The 17,867-nt window shown below is 52.6% G+C and overlaps 1 protein-coding gene across 3 annotated transcripts in view; it reads left to right on the plus strand.

The window, feature by feature from the left end:
• The window catches only part of B3GALT4 (beta-1,3-galactosyltransferase 4), a 210,469-nt gene that overhangs the window by 104,107 nt on the left and 88,495 nt on the right, over window positions 1-17,867 (plus strand). Inside the window, exon 1 of one of the 3 annotated variants that reach the window (XM_086920628.1) lies at window positions 4,708-4,874. The exons of 1 other annotated variant lie outside the window; for it this stretch is intronic. The gene's annotated coding sequence lies outside the window, so the exon portion shown is untranslated. Of the gene's footprint in view, window positions 1-4,707; window positions 4,875-17,867 lie in introns of those variants that run through there. One more of the 3 variants, XM_086920627.1, reaches the window with a different exon arrangement.

Raw genomic sequence — 17,867 nt, forward strand, 5'->3', positions numbered from 1 at the left:
TGGGCTGGACTGTTCCCATGAGGCACTGGGTCAGACTGATTTGCATATGGCCTGTCTGAACTGGGGTGGCAGAGTGGGCTAAAGAACGGTGATGGATTAAACCCAAGTCTGTTGACTGAGTGTGAGTGTTTGATTGCTTCAGATGCTCCGTCCATCACCACCCCTTTTGTACCGCTTTGTTCGCCATAAGTTGGCAGGGTATGCTCAGACGTGAGTCCCTTGCTCACTTTGTCACTGGATTCAAGCAAGCCAGGCTGAAGACGGCTGAAATGCCAGAAACCGGTCCTTGGAAGCTTTTTTCCAGGGAAGGCATGGCTTGGCAGTTCGGGCTGGACTGTTCCCATGAGGCACTGGGTCAGACTGATTTGCATATGGCCTTGTATGAACTAGGGTGGCAGAGTGGGCTAAAGAACAGTGATTGATTAAACCCAGATCTGTTGACTGGGTGTGAGTGTTTGATTGGTTCAGATGCTCCGTCCATCACCACCCTCTTTTGTACCGCTTTGTTCGCCATAAGTTGGCAGGGTATGCTCAGACATGAGTCCCTTGCTCACTTTGCCACTGGATTCAAGCAAGCCGGGCTGAAGACGGCTGAAATGCCAGAAACCGGTCCATGGAAGCTTTTTTCCGGTCCAGGGAAGGCATGGCTTGGCAGTTCGGGCTGGACTGTTCCCATGAGGCACTGGGTCAGACTGATTTGCATATGGCCTTGTATGAACTAGGGTGGCAGAGTGGGCTAAAGAACAGTGATTGGTTAAACCCAGATCTGTTGACTGGGTGTGAGTGTTTGATTGGTTCAGATGCTCCGTCCATCACCACCCCCTTTTGTACTGCTTTGTTCGCCATAAGTTGGCAGGGTATGCTCAGATATGAGTCCCTTGCTCACTTTGCCACTGGATTCAAGCAAGCCGGGCTGAAGACGGCTGAAATGCCAGAAACCGGTCCTCAGAAGCTTGTTTCCGCTCCAAGGAAGGCATGGCTAGGCAGTTCGGGCTGGACTGTTCCCATGAGGCACTGGGTCAGACTGATTTGCATATGGCCATGTCTGAACTGGGGTGGCAGAGTGGGCTAAAGAACGGTGATGGATTAAACCCAGATCTGTTGACCGGGTGTGAGTGTTTGATTGGTTCAGATGCTCCGTCCATCACCAGCCCCTTTTGTACCGCTTTGCTCGCCATAAGTTGGCAGGGAATGCTCAGACGTGAGTCCCTTGCTCACTTTGCCACTGGATTCAAGCAAGCCGGGCTGAAGAAGGCTGAAATGCCAGAAACCGGTCCTCGGAAGCTTGTTTCCGGTCCAGGGAAGGCATGGCTTGGCAGTTTGGGCTGGACTGTTCCCATGAGGCACTGGGTCGGACTGATTTGCATATGGCCATGTCTGAACTGGGGTAGCAGAGTGGGCTAAAGAACAGTGATGGATTGAACCCAGATCTGTTGACTGGGTGTGAGTGTTTGATTGGTTCAGATGCTCCGTCCATCACCACCCCCTTTTGTACCGCTTTGTTCGCCATAAGTTGGCAGGGTATGCTCAGACGTGAGTCCCTTGCTCACTTTGCCACTGGATTCAAGCAAGCCGGGCTGAAGAAGGCTGGAATGCCAGAAACCGGTCCTCGGAAGCTTGTTTCCGGTCCAGGGAAGGCATGGCTTGGCAGTTCAGGCTGGACTGTTCCCATGAGGCACTGGGTCAGACTGATTTGCATATGGCCATGTCTGAACTGGGATGGCAGAGTGGGCTAAAGAAAGGTGATAGATTAACCCCAGCTCTGTTGACTGGGTGTGAGTGTTTGATTGGTTCAGATGCTCCGTCCATCACCACCCCCTTTTGTACCGCTTTGTTCGCCATAAGTTGGCAGGGTATGCTCAGACGTGAGTCCCTTGCTCACTTTGCCACTGGATTCAAGCAAGCCGGGCTGAAGACGGCTGAAATGCCAGAAACCGGTCCTCGGAAGCTTGTTCCCGGTCCAGGAAAGGCATGGCTTGGCAGTTCGGGCTGGACTTTTTCCCATGAGGCACTGGGTCAGACAGATTTGCATATGGCCATGTCTGAACTGGGATGGCAGAGTGGTCCTGTCAGGTATAGAGCCTGTCTCAGGAGCACAGGGGGCGGAGCTGTAGGGCCCTGTCAGGTATAGAACCTGTATCAGATGCACAGGGGGCGGGGCTTTAGCACCCTGTTAGGTATAGAGCCTGTCTCAGGTGCACAGGGGGGCAGACTGTAGGGCCCTGTTAGATATAGAGCCGGTCTCAGATGCACAGGGGGGCTGTAGGGCCCTGTCAGGTACAGAACCTGTCTCGGGTGCACAGGGGGCGGGGCTGTAGGGCCCTGTCAGGTATAGAACCTGTCTCAGGTGCACAGGGGGAGGCTCTAGGCCCTGTTAGGTATAGAGCCTGTCTCATGTGCACAGGGGGCGGGGCTGTAGCGCCCTGTCAGGTATAGAGCCTGCCTCAGGTGCACGGGGGCTGTAGGGCCCTGTCAGGTATAGAACCTGTCTTAGGTGCACAGGGGAAAGGCTGTGGGGCCCTGTTAGGTATAGAGCCGGTCTCAGATGCACAGGGGGGGCTGTAGGGCCCTGTCAGGTATAGAGCCTGTCTCAGATGCACAGGGGGCGGGGCTGTAGGACCCTTTCACACAATCCCAAGGCGAGATGGTTAGGGGGAGCCAGTAATGGCAGGAGGGGTTGTGATGGTGAAGTTAGGCGCAGTGAGGATAGAAGGTTGGTTGGTGGTGGGGGGAGGGGTGCTGGTGGTGGGGGGAGGGATGCTAGTGGTGGAGAGGGGGAGGGATGCTGGTGGTGGAGGGGGTGTGGTGGAGGGGGGAGGAATGCTGGTGGTGGGGAGGGGGGGATGCTGGTGGGGGGAGGGATGCTGGTGGTGGAGAGGGGGAGGGGTGCTGGTCGTGGAGGGGGGAGGGATGCTGGTGGTGGGGGGAAGGGATGCTGGTGGTGGAGGGGGGGGGAGGGATGCTGGTGGTGGAGGGGGTGTGGTGGAGGGGGGAGGGATGCTGGTGGTGGAGGGGGGAGGGATGCTGGTGGTGGAGGGGGTGTGGTGGAGGGGGGAGGGATGCTGGTGGTGGAGGGGGGAGGGATGCTGGTGGTGGAGGGGGGGGGATGCTGGTGGTGGAGAGGGGAAGGGATGCTGGTGGTGGCGGGGGGGAGGGATACTGGTGGTTGAGGGGGGTGCTGGTGGTGGAGGGGGGTGCTGGTGGTGGAGGGGGTGCTTGTAGTGGAGGGGTGCTGTCACTGATGGAGTAGTGCTGGTGGTGGAGGGGCAGGGGTGCTGGTTGTGGAGTGGGGAGGGGTGCTGGTGGTGGAGGGGGTGGTGGCACTGATGTAGGGGTGCTGAAGGTGGAGGTGGGAGGGGGTGGTGGCACTGATGGAGGAGTGCTGGTGGTGGTGGGGGGTGCTTGTGGTGGAGGGGGAGGGGTGCTGGAGGTGGATGGGGGTGCTGGTGGTGGCAGGGGTGCTGGTGGTGGCGGGGGGAGGGATGCTGGTGGTGGAGGGGGGGTGCTGGTGGTGGAGGGGATGCTTGTGGTGGAGGGGTGCTGGCACTGATGGAGGTGTGATGGTGGTGGAGTGGGGAGGGGTGCTGGTGGTGGAGGGGGTGGTGGCACTGATGGTGGAGTGGTGTAGGGGGGTGCTTGTGGGGGTGGGGGAGGGTTGCTGGTGGTGGAGGGGAGGGGAGGGGTGCTGGTGGTGGAGAGGGATGGGTGCTGGTGGTGGAGGGGGGAGGGGTGCTTGTGGTGGAGGGGGGGTTTGTGTTGTGGTGGGGGAGGGGTGCTGGTGGTGGAGAGGGGAGGGGTTCTGGTGGTGGAGGGGGTGCTGGTGGTGGAGGGGGAGGGGTGCTGGTGGTGGAGGGGGTGGTGGCACTGATGGTGGAGTGGTGTAGGGGGGTGCTTGTGGGGGTGGGGGAGGGTTGCTGGTGGTGGAGGGGAGGGATGCTGGTGGTGGAGAGGGATGGGTGCTGGTGGTGGAGGGGGGAGGGGTGCTTGTGGTGGAGGGGGGGTTTGTGTTGTGGTGGGGGAGGGGTGCTGGTGATGGAGAGGGGAGGGGTTCTGGTGGTGGAGGGGGTGCTGGTGGTGGAGGGGGAGGGGTGCTGGTGGTGGAGAGGGGAGGGGTGCTGGTGGGGGAGGTGTGCTGGTGGTGGAGAAGGGAGGGGTGCTGGTGGTGGAGGGGGTGCTGGCACTGATGGAGGGGTGCCTGTGGTGGAGGGGGTGGTGGCAATGATGGAGGGGTGCTGAAGGTGGAGGAGGGGGTGGGGGTGGTGGCACTGATGGAGGAGTGCTGGTGGTGGGGGGGTGTGCTGGTGGTGGAGGGGGAGTGGTGCTGGTCATGGTGGAGAGGGGAGGGGTGCTGGTGGTGGAGGGGGTGCTGGCACTGATGGAGGGGTGCCTGTGGTGGAGGGATGTTATGTATGAGGTGATGGAGAGGGGTGTGAGGGAAGGCGTGTGATGGATGGAGGGCCGGGTATGATGTAGGAATGAGGGTCAGTGGTGATGTGGGAGGGGTGGGCAGGGAGGGGGCGGGTGATGCAGAGGGGTGGTGATTGGGAAGGAAGGAAGCGGCGGTGGGAGTGACTGGAGGGGGGGGGGGGGGGGGGGGGGGGTTGGCGCCCATGGGCAGCTGGCGGGACCCGGGGGAGAGGGCGGGGCTCTGGACCTGGGGATGGGGGTGGGGGGCAGTGTCTGCACAGCCGCCGTGTGATGCAGCCGCCGTGTGATGCTGAGGGCGGTGCGCAGCGCGGGCGGCTCTCACCCCACTGCTGGGGAGGGGGAGTGAAGGGGGGGGGGGAGGAGGAGCGAGCCCCCCAGGCTTCAGCAGGGAGCTCCCACCGACGAGGCCCCACCGAGGACCGCAGCGAGGACCCCCGCCGGCGCAGGTGAGAGCTCCAGACGCCCCCATCACCCCACCCCCTGCATTCATCTCCCTTCCTCCCCCCTTCCCCACCTGCTCCCGCTCTCCCCTCCCGCCCTCCCCTCCCCCGCGTCCGCCATTTAGCCTCCGGTTTATAAATAGAAGCGATGACTCCTCATGGCAGCAGGAAGAGAAGGGGCCCTGCAGCCCCCCCACCCCCCAGGCAAGAGATCAGAGCCCTGGAGGGGCCACTACAGCCCAGAGCCAAGAGACCAGAGCCTGTAGAACCACCCACTACAACCCGGAGCCAAGAGACCAGAGCCTGTAGAACCACCCACTGCAACCCAGAGCCAAGAGATCAGAGCCTGTAGAACCACCCACCACAACCCGGAGCCAAGAGACCAGAGCCTGTAGAACCACCCACTGCAACCCAGAGCCAAGAGACCAGAGCCTGTAGAACCACCCACTACAACCCGGAGCCAAGAGACCAGAGCCTGTAGAACCACCCACTACAACCCGGAGCCAAGAGACCAGAGCCTGTAGAACCACCCACTACAACCCAGAGCCAAGAGACCAGAGCCTGTAGAACCACCCACTACAACCCAGAGCCAAGAGATCAGAGCCTGTAGAACGACCCACTACAACCCAGAGCCAAGAGATCAGAGCCCTGGAGGGGCCACTACAGCCCAGAGCCAAGAGACCAGAGCCTGTAGAACCACCCACTACAACCCAGAGCCAAGAGATCAGAGCCTGTAGAACCACCCACTACAACCCAGAGCCAAGAGACCAGAGCCTGTAGAACCACCCACTGCAACCCAGAGCCAAGAGACCAGAGCCTGTAGAACCACCCACTACAACCCAGAGCCAAGAGATCAGAGCCTGTAGAACCACCCACCACAACCCAGAGCCAAGAGACCAGAGCCTGTAGAACCACCCACTGCAACCCAGAGCCAAGAGACCAGAGCCTGTAGAACCACCCACTACAACCCGGAGCCAAGAGACCAGAGCCTGTAGAACCACCCACTACAACCCGGAGCCAAGAGACCAGAGCCTGTAGAACCACCCACTACAACCCAGAGCCAAGAGACCAGAGCCTGTAGAACCACCCACTACAACCCAGAGCCAAGAGATCAGAGCCTGTAGAACGACCCACTACAACCCAGAGCCAAGAGATCAGAGCCCTGGAGGGGCCACTACAGCCCAGAGCCAAGAGACCAGAGCCTGTAGAACCACCCACTACAACCCAGAGCCAAGAGATCAGAGCCTGTAGAACCACCCACTACAACCCAGAGCCAAGAGACCAGAGCCTGTAGAACCACCAACTACAACCCAGAGCCAAGAGACCAGAGCCTGTAGAACCACCCACTTCAACCCAGAGCCAAGAGATCAGAGCCTGTAGAACCACCCACTACAACCCAGAGCCAAGAGACCAGAGCCTGTAGAACCACCCACTACAACCCAGAGCCAAGAGATCAGAGCCTGTAGAACCACCCACTACAACCCAGAGCCAAGAGACCAGAGCCTGTAGAACCACCCACTACAACCCAGAGCCAAGAGACCAGAGCCTGTAGAACCACCCACTACAACCCGGAGCCAAGAGACCAGAGCCTGTAGAACCACCCACTACAACCCAGAGCCAAGAGACCAGAGCCTGTAGAACCACCCACTACAACCCAGAGCCAAGAGACCAGAGCCTGTAGAACCACCCACTACAACCCAGAGCCAAGAGATCAGAGCCCTGGAGGGGCCACTACAGCCCAGAGCCAAGAGATCAGAGCCTGTAGAACCACCCACTACAACCCAGAGCCAAGAGACCAGAGCCTGTAGAACCACCCACTACAACCCAGAGCCAAGAGACCAGAGCCTGTAGAACCACCCACTACAACCCAGAGCCAAGAGATCAGAGCCCTGGAGGGGCCACTACAGCCCAGAGCCAAGAGACCAGAGCCTGTAGAACCACCCACTACAACTCAGAGCCAAGAGATCAGAGCCTGTAGAACCACCCACTACAACCCAGAGCCAAGAGACCAGAGCCTGTAGAACCACCCACTACAACCCAGAGCCAAGAGACCAGAGCCTGTAGAACCACCAACTACAACCCAGAGCCAAGAGACCAAAGCCTGTAGAACCACCCACTACAACCCAGAGCCAAGAGACCAGAGCCTGTAGAACCATCCACTACAACCCAGAGCCAAGAGACCAGAGCCTGTAGAACCACCCACTACAACCCAGAGCCAAGAGACCAGAGCCTGTAGAACCACCCACTACAACCCAGAGACAAGAGACCAGAGCCTGTAGAACCACCCACTACAACCAAGAGACCAGAGCCTGTAGAACCACCCACTACAACCCAGAGCCAAGAGACCAGAGCCTGTAGAACCACCCACTACAACCCAGGGCCAAGAGATCAGAGCCTGTAGAACCACCCACTACAACCCAGAGCCAAGAGATCAGAGCCTGTAGAACCACCCACCACAACCCAGAGCCAAGAGACCAGAGCCTGTAGAACCACCCACTACAACCCAGAGCCAAGAGATCAGAGCCTGTAGAACCACCCACTACAACCCAGAGCCAAGAGATCAGAGCCTGTAGAACCACCCACTACAACCCAGAGCCAAGAGATCAGAGCCCTGGAGGGGCCACTACAGCCCAGAGCCAAGAGACCAGAGCCTGTAGAACCACCCACTACAACCCGGAGCCAAGAGACCAGAGCCTGTAGAACCACCCACTACAACCCAGAGCCAAGAGACCAGAGCCTGTAGAACCACCCACTACAACCCAGAGCCAAGAGACCAGAGCCTGTAGAACCACCCACTACAACCCAGAGCCAAGAGACCAGAGCCTGTAGAACCACCCACTACAACCCAGAGCCAAGAGACCAGAGCCTGTAGAACCACCCACTACAACCCAGAGCCAAGAGACCAGAGCCTGTAGAACCACCCACTACAACCCAGAGCCAAGAGACCAGAGCCTGTAGAACCACCCACCACAACCCAGAGCCAAGAGATCAGAGCCTGTAGAACCACCCACTACAGCCCAGAGCCAAGAGATCAGAGCCTGTAGAACCACCCACCACAACCCAGAGCCAAGAGACCAGAGCCTGTAGAACCACCCACTACAACCCAGAGCCAAGAGATCAGAGCCCGCAGAGGGGCCACTACAGCCCAGAGCCTGTAGACCAACTCACTACAACCCACAGTTGAGAGATTAGAGCCCGTAGAACAAGCCACTACTGCCCAGAACCTATACACCAAGCCAGTACAACCCCAGTCAATAGGTCAGAGTCTGTAGAACAAGAGACTACAACCCAGAGCCTGTGGAACAAGCCACTGCAACACCCAGGCAAGAGATCAGAGCCTGTAGAGCAAGCCACCACAACCCAGAGCCTGAAGAACAAACCACCACAACCCAGAGCCTGTAGAACAAACCACCACAACCCAGAGCCTGTAGAACAAACCACTAAACTCCAGAGCCTGTAGAAAAAGCCATTATAACCCCAACCCAACCCGCTGTAAAAACTTAAACTGAAAACCTCTTATCTGTCAGAATGAATCAATCCCAAATCAAATCTTGCTCTTAGTGTGAAATTATACAGAAGGATGACACAAAACCCGTCCCGGCACTAGGACTCAACAGCCTCTGGAGTGGTAGAAGCACACCGGCTGCCATTCAACCACATCTACTCAATGCCTTGGACGGTGTCCAGCTGACAAGAGAAAGGTCATTGTCGGCACCCCGGGCCAGTCCATAGTACACAAGCGCTCCCGAACACCTTTGAGGATGGTCTAAGGTTCCATTCTGTAGACGAAGTGTGACTCACATTAGCATCTTGGACAAGGCTCAGCTAGGGTCAGAGAGTACGAGCTCTAGACCTGCTGAGCACCGCGAGTGACCAAGGAGCTTCTGACGTCAACCAGAACATCACCGCCTTAAACGATCAGCAGCCAGTGCGAGAGAAACCTACTCAACGCCGGCTCGACATTTTGGATGACGAGGACCTTCCGGCATTAAAAAGCATATCAAACCTTAGATGGTGACCGGCCAGAATTAGATAGGATCGGCTGAACACCTGCTCCACATCGTAGGTGACCAAGGACCTTCTGGCATTAAGGAGCACATCAGACCTTAGACGGTGACCCTCCAGAATTAGAGAAGTCTTTCTGAACATCTGCTCGACATCTTGGATGACCGAGGACCTTCCGGCATTAAGGAGCACATCAAACCTTAGACGGTGACCCTCCAGAATTAGAGAAGTCTTTCTGAACATCTGCTCGACATCTTGGATGACCGAGGACCTTCCGGCATTAAGGAGCACATTAGACCTTAGACGATGACCCACCAGAATTAGAGAAGTCCTTCTGAACATCTGCTCGACATCTTGGATGACAGAGGACCTTTCGACATTAAGGAGCACATCAGACCTTAGACGGTGACCCGCCAGAATTAGAGAAGTCCTTCTGAACATCTGCTCGACATCTTGGATGACCGAGGACCTTCCGGCATTAAGGAGCACATCAGACCTTAGACGGTGACCCGCCAGAATTAGAGAAGTCCTTCTGAACATCTGCTCGATATCTTGGATGACCGAGGACCTTCCGACATTAAGGTGCACATCAGACCTTAGACGATGACCCGCCAGAGTTAGAGAAGTCCTTCTGAACATCTGCTCGACATCTTGGATGACCGAGGACCTTCCGACATTAAGGAGCACATCAGACCTTAGACGATGACCCGCCAGAGTTAGAGAAGTCCTTCTGAACATCTGCTCGACATCTTGGATGACCGAGGACCTTCCGGCATTAAGGAACACATCACACTTTAGACGATGACTCCTCAAAATGATAGAAGATCTACTCAACCAAGAAGCTGCAGACATTAAATGGCGCATGAGCACCTGCTGGTTTTCAAGGAAATGTACTCACTTCCTTTGATTATAATGGATTCTCTAATGACCTGCGAACAGGACACAAGGCCTACTCACTATCTTGGCTCACCACTGCTGACAAAAAAGAAGAAGAAGGTAGACAAAGATTGACTGGTATTAACGGACACCTGTTCAACACCAATTTTCTTTCCAAGTAAAATTAGAAACAATGCAGCCGACGTACGCAATATCAGACTAAGAGAAATTATTTTAGTGCCTTGGATGAAGACGAGCACTAGGGAACACCTACTCAACTCCTTAGACAATCACCATCCAGAATCAGAGAAGGCCCAGATAAACAACAGAGGGCATAGGAATACAAAATACCTTTCATCCATTGACAATGCTTGGCCAGCATTGGAGATGACCAGTTAAACACCTAGAGTGATAAATGCCAATTCTTTGGACTGATCTACTCGAAGCCTTGGACAGTAAAATGATGGGCGTAGAGAAACTCTGATGTTTGATGAAGCCTGTCCAATATTTGAGAAGGCCTGCTTATTGCCACAGATGATGACCTAGAAGCATAACAGAAACCCTATTCAATGTCTTGAACATTGACAGGTTCAACTAAGAAATCACCTAGTAAATGCCGCAGACAGTGACTGGAGACCATAAGAAAATAACACTGTGAAGACTGTCACAGGGGACTGACCATATGACTTAAGGGAAGACATAGTCATTTCCTTGGACGAAGATCGGATGATTTTACAGAACGTCTTAGATGATCAACTTATTGAAAGACCTATTCGGTACCTCAGACAATCAATTTTACGGTGTATGGAGAGGCTTTGTCGACACTTCGATGACCGACCGTAAAACATATTAAATGGACTTCTCAACAACCTAGATGATCTACCGTAGGACATATGGAAAGGCCTGTTACATCCAGGGAGGATGACTGGCTGATATGAGAGAAACCAACTTAACGTCTTGGTCGAGGACCGGAGGACATGAGGGAAGACCCAAAAATGCCTTAGACAACAGCCAGTTAGAGGAACACTTGAACACTACAAGATGACCGTCTGCCATCAGAGAAGACCTGCTTAAAACCTTTGGCCCTGACTCTCCGCTATTTGAGACCTCATCATCATTTTAGATTATAAGTGGACGGAATAAAACAAAGATCTAGCTAAAGCAATAGATGTTGACAGGCCTTGAAGGATTACTGTGGACTGACTGACATTGACAAGTTGATGTTAGAAAAGTCCTACTCAGCACCTTTGGCAGTCGTTGGATGATAATAGAAAAGTGTGGGTGGCTAAAAGTTCAGCTTTGCCAGCAGAGTTCGAGGAGTTTTGCCCACTCCGCGTTCAGCTTGGAGTTCCAGCAAACTCCGCCAGCCGCCGCGTGACAGAGTTTTTTCTCACGCATGGCTCACCAACATTAACTTGCCAAGTGAGAATGTACGTCCCCTAGGATGATCTTCAGGTGCTAGAACACCTCCCTGCAAGATTTCTCAACGCGGGCAGTCGCAACTGTTCGCGTTGAAAGAGCTGCCACTCAAGTAGAAACTCTACTTGAGTGACAGAAAGAAGCAGCGCCCTTTGGTGTACCATGTGGTGCAGTTCGTGCTGATTTAACAGTGCGGAAAAAGCTCCTGACGCTAAAAATGAGCACGAGAAATGCAACATGCCGAATTCTGCCGCTCGTGGAACTCTGTGGAATTTCCCAGAGCTTTTATGTGACCCTGCGGAATTCTGTGGGGTAATACTTTTCCAGTTCCACCCATCCCTATAGTAAAGATCAACCAATGCATTGGTATTGACTGGTCAACTGTTTAAAAGACTTACTCTGTGCTTAAACAATCGCTGGAAGCCTTAGAGAAGAGCTATTCAATACGGAGTCGGCAGACCAGCCAACGTTCACGAAGACCTACTTTTGAGTATTTTTTTCATCCAAAGCAATGACTTTGTCTTTGACTGGCCAACTCAGGAAGATCACTTCAGCACCTTGGAGGAGGAGGCTGACCAGCGTTGCGTAGCAGTTAGTAGAAGGGACATATTTCACATCTCGGAGGATGACCAGATGGCAGAAGAAAATACCTCTTCAATGCCTTGGAGGAAAATTAGCCAGTAATGTTTAGCCCGCGATAAGTTAAAAGGACATAGTCAACGTCTCCGAGAATGACTGGACAATACTCACCAGAGGACAGCAGAACATATCTCTGCAATTGCTTGAAGGGTAACTGCAAAGCTGACTGCCCAGCATTAGAAATGACATATTCAAGGCTTCGGAGGAGGACTGGCTGACAATGACTGATCCACCTAACAAGATACCTATGGAGCGTCTTGGTGGAGGTTAGCCGACAATTGTCCCGCTACATTAGAAAGTAACTATTGAAGGAACTGAAGGATGCCTAGCGGACGACAACCGACTAATATCCCAAAAGAATTATTCTACACATTGGGGATTCAGCGGCCTAAAATGTCTGTCCAGTGCCTTGGAGGAGGACAGACAGGATTTAGAGCGGATGGCGATCTGCCGTAAGGATACACTGCTAATGCAGCTGCTGCATCGCCCTCCTGTGAGCGTACACCGTTACAGCATTTACTACAAAACGTTGACCATCAATGGACCGGTTCATCATTTTGTTGACACTGTAAGATTGAAAAGTTGAGTCAGTCCCAGCTGAGGGTCAAACTTGTGAGCCGGCAGGTTTCCCAGACATCTCTGCAGCAGGTACATTACATTTCTGAACTATCTTGTTGCCTGATACTTTTAGAGCTCTCAGCAAGTTCCTACTATTCTAAGTGTTTGGCTTAAAGTCTCCAGCGTGGCATGAGCATTTAACCCTTCCTCTACAAGGAGCCCACCAGTGAAAGCAGGTTTGGTACTAGAAGGCTGTCCTCGGTCCCCTCTGCAGTGCCCATTGATATGTGTCCAATTACACGAGTCATATATCTTTTTCAAAAGATACTAAGGGCCTGGTTTAGATCTCGGCGGAGGGGTTACTCCGTCACAACGGTGACAGATATCCATCCACTGAAATATAAATCCCATTGTATCCTATCGGATTGTTACTCAGTCACAACGGTGACAGATATCTCATCCACTGAAATATAAATCCCATTGTATCCTATCAGATTGTTACTCCATCACAACGGTAACAGATATCCATCCACTGAAATACAAATCCCATTGTATCCTATCAGATTGTTACTCCGTCACAACGGTGACAGATATCTCATCCACTGAAATATAAATTCATTTGTATCCTATCGTATTGTTACTCCGTCACAACGGTGACAGATATCTCATCCACTGAAATGTAAATCTCATTGTATCCTATCGGATTGTTACTCCATCACAACGGTGACGGATATCCCATCCACTGAAATGTAAATCCCATTGTATCCTATCGGATTGTTACGCCGTCACAACAGTGACAGATATCTCATCCACTGAAATATAAATCCCATTGTATCCTATCGGATTGTTACTCCGTCACAACGGTGACAGATATCTCATCCACTGAAATGTAAATCCCATTGTATCCTATCGGATTGTTACTCCGTCACAACGGTGACAGATATCTCATCCACTGAAATATAAATCCCATTGTATCTTATCGGATTGTTACTCCGTCATAACAGTGACGGATATCTTATCCACTGAAATGTAAATCCCATTGTATCCTATCGGATTGTTACTCCATCACAACGGTGACAGATATCTTATCCACTGAAATATAAATCCCATTGTATCCTATCGGATTGTTACTCCGTCACAACGGTGACAGATATCTCATCCACTGAAATATAAATCCTATATCCTATGGGATTTATATGATAGAGTAACTCGTCCGCCAAGATCTAAACCAGGCCTAATGTTCTAAAACCTTTATTACAGGAAAGTAACTTTCTTTAACAAGAGAGCTGGGATAGTCATGCGATTCTATAACAGTTTATAGCCCAATCGCTCTCCATCCTTTCATACACTGCCGATACCTTTATTGCGTTTCCCAGGGTAGACACACTTTACAGGTTTTATCTTCCTACAGGTGTTCGATATTAGCGTCATGACAGCATCTTACCAATCGTGCAGGTCTAACCCTTTTCTGCACATGAGGGGCTTTGTATGATACCGAATGCCCGCTGTATTACTAAAAGAGCTCTTCGGACACCCGTAGACCTCCCCTCCATATCTTCCTGTCCTTGGAGACTTTCCTAATACTGCCCTCTGAAAACCTCGCTAATCCTCCCATGGTTAGGTCCTTCCTGGAATCCTGTAGCAGCTTCTCCGCAGGCCGCTCCTGTGCATCTGTCTCAGACTCCAGAGGGTTGTAAACTAAGCTTGATGTTAGACCTGGAATGGGATAACCAGTTCACTCTGGTGCTGAAACCCATCCATGATTCCATGTCAAAGGAAGTCCATCCTTCACAAGTACCAGTCTAGGACTTAGGGCAACCCATGTTCAAGGACGGAACTAACTCACAAACCAGGCAAACATGGGCCAAAGAGGCAACGCCCGGTGCTGGGCACCCCCTTACCAGCCGCCCACGATGCAAATTGTATTTAAAAATAGGTCGAAGGTGCAAACATCCTAAACAATCAGGTACATTGAAAATACTTCGAGGAGTCCATATTCAATTCATTAAATTGAATTTATTCTTCCAGATTCGATATTTAAAGGCTACAAATTATCAATTCTGTAGCAGATTGCCATTGACTACACTTTGTCATTTCATATGCATCTCAATATGGTCATTACACGTCAAATGTTTGGATACAAAGTTCTCTACTCAATGTCGGTTGTGCACGAGCGCTTGTATCATACTTTTCTACCGCGATTCAAGATAGAGCGATCCGTATTATAAAATAAGCCTTAGTCTAATATATGGCCTCTGTTTTAGAACGTGTGTAGATAGATAGATAGGTAGATAGGTAGATAGATAGATAGATAGATAGATAGATAGATAGATAGATAGACAGATAGATAGATGCATAGATAGATAGATAGATAGATAGATAGATAGATAGATAGATAGATAGATAGATAGATAGATAGATAGATAGATAACCTGTGAACCAATCTTTTCCACACCTGTTTTACATCTTGTCCTTCAATTTGGTAGAGAAACCTATTCAGTGCTTTTCTAGGTTAATCATTGTATAAATCTTTTTTTTATTTCATAATGTCCTCAACATTACAATTCTAAAAAAATTCATAGAGCATTCTTGGCCCTTTTCTCATTTTTTGAGAATCTGGATAAACTACCATACACATCTATACATTCGTATATGATTCATAAGGGATCTTAATTAATGTCGAGAATTTGCATGCATTCTGTTAGAATTTACAGTTAAATATTTCCATGTTGTGGAAACTGTCATTTTAAGTCTGAATTATTCAAATCCAGCTGCAAATGGCAGTTAAATAGCAGTATGAACCTCATAAAATTTGCTGTTTTTTTTCAATTCTGAAAATGCTCACATCTGTTGAAATTTCAGTAATCTACAATGTGTGACAAATGTTGGTAATTTGTATGTAGAGTCTAACATTTAGGGGAACAGCCATGACAAAGCGGGGATTACCCCGCACGGCCTTTACAACGCAGGGATTACAACGGAAGTCGTTACAACGACTTTCACTGGAGGGCGCTGTTGGATAGGGAATAGTTTAATTTTCTATCCAACACCTTCCCTACTGTCAAAGTGGGCTGGAGGTGGAATAGAAAATTAAAATATTCCACTATCCAGCGCCCTCCAGCGAAAGTCGTTGTAACAACTTTTGTTGTAATCCCTGCGTTGTAATGGCAAGTGGGGTAAAAGCCCGCGTTGTAATGCCATACAACCAACATTGATGGTGTTCGGTTAGATTGATGACTCATGATGAAGTTGATCTAAAAATGCAAAAAATTGATTGTAGTAAAATTTGCTGCTGGATTATTTATAGAATTCACAAAACCTTTCAGCCTTTACCTACTGTCGGGATCCGTCAGGTTTGCAAATAGAGGTCTCTTGACCAGGGCCACTGAGATTATGCCATTGTGCGGCCGCGATGATTTTCGCCATATTTATATATTTGCTGCATTTGCCACATAATCCTACATCTGCTGCAGATTTTAACAAAAAAATAGTTTCTATCTCAAACGGTTCCAAAGGTACTAAAAATGCAACAGCGCGTGTTACTGCTCTGTGGAAGGCCTTATGCAAAGGTTGACGGGTCACCTTTCTGTTGCTTATTTTTCAGCGCCGGGAAACTCTGATGGGTAGCTGCGCGCGTTATAAATCTTTAAAATAAATAAATAACTATGAAACTGGGAATAATGAGGTGCACCCAATGCCCAATGGCGCTGTTAAAAAGTGTAAAAGTACCAAATAATGAAGTGATACTATTAAAAAATGTGCCGCATCACGCTGCATAATTTGCCTTTTCTTGCCGCATAATTTACTCAACCCTGCCGCATAATTTAGCCCTCTCTTGCCGCATAATTCCAGTGGCCCTGCTCTTGACCGACGAGATACAAGAGGTTGAGAGTCAAACTCTTCATGCTCTGGGACCCTCCCAGTGGGACCCTTTCACTCCCCACCTGAGGCGTGAGGGTGACTCTGCCAAGGTCAGGCGGTCCTTGGAGACCTGCCTGTCCTCCTCCACCACGTGACGTCATTCCTCCTCAGTCGTTCATTGGGGCTCTGGCCGGTCGGATGCCTAAGCTCACCTGCGTCCTCTGTGATCACCATTCACCTGGCACATGGTGACCTGGGACAACCACAGAGAAGGTACCTTTAGAATTCACCCACTCCCACTCAGGGCTGAGCACAATCTCCAGGCTTGTCCAGATGGGACACAGGTGGGCAGCAGTGAGGCTTGTGTGTGCTAGCCTCCACCTTTGAGGCTCAACCAAGGTCCTCGGAAGGGGGTGACCTCCAGCACAGCCCGGGAGGGTGGTGAAAGCGGGGTGACCTCCAGCACAGCCCGGGAGCTCAGGCAGTGAGGGTGGTAGAAGCGGGGTGACCTCCAGCACAGCCCGGGAGGGTGGTGGAAGCGGAGTGACCTCCAGCACAGCCCGGGAGCTCAGGCAGTGAGGGTGGTGGAAGTGGGGTGACCTCCAGCACAGCCCGGGAGCTCAGGCAGTGAGGGTGGTAGAAGCGGGGTGACCTCCAGCACAGCCCTGGAGGTCAGGCAGTGAGGGTGGTGGAAGCGGGGTGACCTCCAGCACAGCCAGGGAGCTCAGGCAATGAGGGTGGTGAGCGAAGCGGGGTGACCTCCAGCACAGCCCGGGAGCTCAGGCTGGGAGGGTGGTGGAAGCGGGGTGACCTCCAGCACAGCCTGGGAGCTTAGGCAGTAAGGGTGGTAGAAGCGGGGTGACCTCCAGCACAGCCCGGGATGTTAGGCAGTGAGGGTGGTAGAAGCGGGGTGACCCCCAGCACAGCCCCGGAGCTCAGGCAGTGAGGGTGGTGGAAGCAGGGTGACCTCCAGCACAGCCCGGGAGCTCAGGCTGGGAGGGTGGTGGAAGCGGGGTGACCTCCAGCACAGCCCGGGACCTCAGGCTGGGAGCTCAGGCAGTGAGGGTGGTAGAAGTGGGGTGGCCTTCAGCACAGCCCGGGAGCTCAGGCAGTGAGGGTGGTAGACGCGAGGTGATCTCCAGCACAGCCCGGGAGCTCAGGCAGTGAGGGTGGTAGAAGCGGGGAGACCTCCAGCACAGCCCGGGAGCTCAGGCTGTGAGGGTGGTGGAAGCTGGGTGACCTCCAGCATAGTCCGGGAGCTTGGGCAGTGAGGGTGGTAGAAGCGGGGTGACCTTCAGCACAGCCCGGGAGCTCAGGCAGTGAGGGTGGTAGACGCGAGGTGATCTCCAGCACAGCCCGGGAGCTCAGGCAGTGAGGGTGGTAGAAGCGGGGTGACCTCCAGCACAGCCCGGGAGCTTAGGCAGTGAGGGTGGTAGAAGCGGGGTGACCTCCAGCACAGCCCCAAAGCTCAGGCAGTGAGGGTGGTGGAAGCAGGGTGACCTCCAGCACAGCCCGGGAGCTCAGGCTGGGAGCTCAGGCTGGGAGCTCAGGCTGGGAGCTCAGGCTGGGAGGGTGGTGGAAGCGGGGTGATCTCCAGCAGAGCCCGGAAGCTCAGTCAGTGAGGGTGGTAGAAGCGGGGTG

Source organism: Lissotriton vulgaris, chromosome 5 (assembly GCF_964263255.1).
Source record: "Lissotriton vulgaris chromosome 5, aLisVul1.2, whole genome shotgun sequence".
Lineage (NCBI taxonomy): Eukaryota > Metazoa > Chordata > Amphibia > Caudata > Salamandridae > Lissotriton > Lissotriton vulgaris.